The sequence below is a fragment of the Acyrthosiphon pisum genome, chromosome A1, assembly GCF_005508785.2.
Source record: "Acyrthosiphon pisum isolate AL4f chromosome A1, pea_aphid_22Mar2018_4r6ur, whole genome shotgun sequence".
In the NCBI taxonomy this organism is placed as follows: Eukaryota; Metazoa; Arthropoda; class Insecta; order Hemiptera; family Aphididae; genus Acyrthosiphon; species Acyrthosiphon pisum.
The window spans coordinates 8,444,727-8,448,495 of NC_042494.1; positions in this window are offsets into that span (position 1 = coordinate 8,444,727).

Consider the following 3,769-nt stretch of genomic DNA (forward strand, 5'->3'; position numbering starts at 1 on the left):
GGTCAACGGTCGTAGGTACTGTTCGCATTTAAAAAATCAGAAATTAAATTAATTATTAAAAAATAAATGTTCAATGATAAAAAGATAGGTGACCGTGCCTTCGTAAATTACCCCGTTTATATAATACAAGTTAATATACACATATTAGAGAATTTCTTACTATACTGAAAACAAAAAATAAAATTCACTAAAAAACAAAATAATAGTGTACTTTAATTCAATTTACTTAGCATTCATTCATGATATCACATAGTTACAAATTTATAGTGCTCATAGATCTTAATTACTGATTTTTTTTTTATTTAGCCATTTTTTAACGGATTTTGATGAAGTTTTTTGTTGTGATAATAGAGTCGATAAACGTAATAGGTAATTATTTCACACGCATTTCAATCGTATTTTCATATATTATAATCTAGTTTTATAAACATCCTCAGGTATCATCACAAATTCGTTAATTGCATAACATTAATAATATAACTCTAAGATCAAAAATCCCATGTGTAATTAGTCCTTTAGACTTTAGTAAGTACACCTACGTAATATATTGACATATTGAGTTTTTATATTTTGAGATTTATCACTACGTCATCATAACACATATTAGGTATATATTATGATATTCTTGGTTATTATAATATATACATAGTTGTTATTATATTATATAAGGGCAAAAGCAATTTTGATGAACAATAGGTACTCATTTAGAACAATAACTGTCCTATGGACACAAACTTCATTGAATAACTGAAATCATATAATTCCTATATAGTAACCAAGGTTTACATAATAAGACTTTTGAAATTAATGTACCCAATCCTCAAATGTTCTTACCTTTCAGCGAACCTCTGACATCTAACTATCTAAGGCGCCAAACAACAATTATAATCCATATTATTATTTTGAAATGTCTCAAATTTCGTGTAACTGTAAATTAAATAATTATTATACCTCTGCGAAAAAAACGTCCTATATAAAATCTTTTGAATAAAATATTATTAAATTATATTTCTCCACACTAATGATAGTAAGGTTCGTTATCTTTGTCCCTCAACAGGGACATAAAAAAATTCAAGTTCTCTGATTTGAGATGTCTGTCATACATAATTATTGAGTTAAATCAGCTTTTCTAAAATTAAAAATCAATCACACCTTGTACAGTTGTACATTGTTTATCATTAAACTTAATACATCATATAATATTAAGTGCTGCCTTATAGACTGAAAATAATTAATGAAATAAACAAACTAGTAAAATTTTTAGTCCATTTGTATGGAAACACAACATAATCAATATTGTAATATTTTAATTCTTATAACTTCGTACATATTTTTACTGGTATTTATTTACGTAATTTTTTGAAATTCTTACAATGAGATCATACAGTTCTATAATCATTTACCAATAAAATTATGTAATTAAGATTTAGAAAACCATTTTTTTTTAATATATATAATTAATAAAATGTATTAAATGTGTATCATTATACTCTATAGGTAAATTGATTTATTATGAATAATATAATAATAATAGGTATAATGATAACCAGAAAACTATAAAATATTATCTGCATAGTAAGTAGGTTACCTACGTCCTACACTATGATACAATTACTACTATATAGTATTATAATAGGGTAACTTAAATATTAATAAAGCAAAAATGTAGTCATTTATTTTATATCAGCTCGTCTAAACATTAAATACCTATTAGTAAATGAAAAATATATTATTTAGAATAATAGTACTCAATCGGAATCAGATTATCAATTTATAAATATATTTTGCAAAATAAATATCTATTAATTGTGATTTTCAGGTGAATTTAATCCGTTTTGAAACAATGAATGTCCACCGATAAAACATACCCCTGTCTTATCTAAGTTGGTATATAGACATGGTGCATTTTGAATGTTATTAACTGTTTAGTATTTATCAAATTTCGAAGCTAATACCTAAGTTTAATTTAATAATAACTGATGAGAAAATAATCCTCTTGAAACATTTAGATGTCTACAAATAACCAACATTGTTTTCCCAACTACGAACTGCATTCTGGGAAAAGGTAGAACGATATGGATTACATAAACTAAAATTTTACGTCAACGTACTTTATCTCTATATTCGGCATATTTTACTATTATATTATATTATAGGGTACCTAGTTTATCTACTTAAAAATCTCAAAAAATGTATGAACTGAATTTTTTATTAAAATATGAAATACGATAAATAATAATATTTATATGAAATACATTTTTTTTTTTATGTTATTTTGAAGAAGTTGTTAAATATAGACTTGAACAATATTTTTCTTTCCTCGTAATTTATATCGTAATACAAGAAACGAAAACACATCACAGAAACACATCTGTTTACAAATTATGATGAATAACTATGCTAGTTGATTTCGTACAAACGTTATTTCGTAGAAAATGTTATTAAACGCGACGCAGCATTATTGGTCGTTTTGTCATATCTGCCCGGATACGATTTTGGATTTAGGTTGTGAAACTACAATTAATTTTATGCCGACGACTTTTCAAGTGTGGTTTTTATTGTCCAAACTCGTTCGACACTATAACTTTGCTCCATCGATAAAAATATTTTCAGCAATAATTCATAATGTTTTCTCTTGACAGTCAACACTCACAAATACATGGAGAAATCCATTGTTTAATTAATCACGTTGGATCATTACGATTTATTACTGTAGTATAGCGAAAATTTGATAGTTGGGTTCACACGTCATGTTGATAGTTCAATGTCATTCAAAAGAGACGTATGCAAAAAATGATGACAGAAAATATAAAATATAATATGACGTATATCTATATGTATTCTGAACCTATGTATTTTATGTATACTTTAGTTAACTACTAAAATATATAAGCATGTTACGTTGGAAACAGATGGATCGAAATATTTTACTGTTTTGCTTATATTAATAAGTTAGTCATCATATCTGTAGTAGATACCATTAAATACTTATTGGCTATTCTAACCTTAAATATATGAATTTTCTATGTAAGTTATGCGAGTAAATGTTTAGTAGAAATATATTTATAGTAAAAAATTAACTGGGATTGAACTCAAAAATTTTTATTTGAAGTTAATACTTAATAAATTAAAAATTATATCTTTGTATTTAAATTTAAAAATAAACTCATTAATCATTTAAAATATTATAAAGAAATAAAATAAAATGAATGTCAAAAGTTGAGAAAAATCACTATCTACTTAAATGATTGGTTCACAAAAGTAAAATGTTACTATTCTGTTTTGAATTTCAACACATAATTATAAGTTTATTCAAATTTTACATTAAAGTTTAACTTAGCTTATAAGTATGATTTATTAGCAAACGAGACAAGCAATTATCGAACATAAGTTTTATTTATTTTAATGTTACCCTAACCTTGTACTTAAGCTTAAAAGGTCCATTTTACACATCTTTCTACCTCGTCTTAAAAATAATTGTCTTTGGTTAAAACATGTTTGAACTTTTGAAGGTCCTGAATTGCTCGTTATTTCTCGGTATTTCTTTTATTTCTGTGTCTTTTATATCCTTTGATTTAAATAAGGCTTCCCTATCATTGATTGTCCATTGGTATCCAACACTTAAGTCATTGGGACGATTTAAGAATTAAAATATATGCAATATATATGTACATATACATTAGTATACATATTATTTAAATATTTATATTTTGAAAGTTGAATATAAGTTGATAGATTGGTTTGGTTATTTTTGAAATACTTTCTTTAA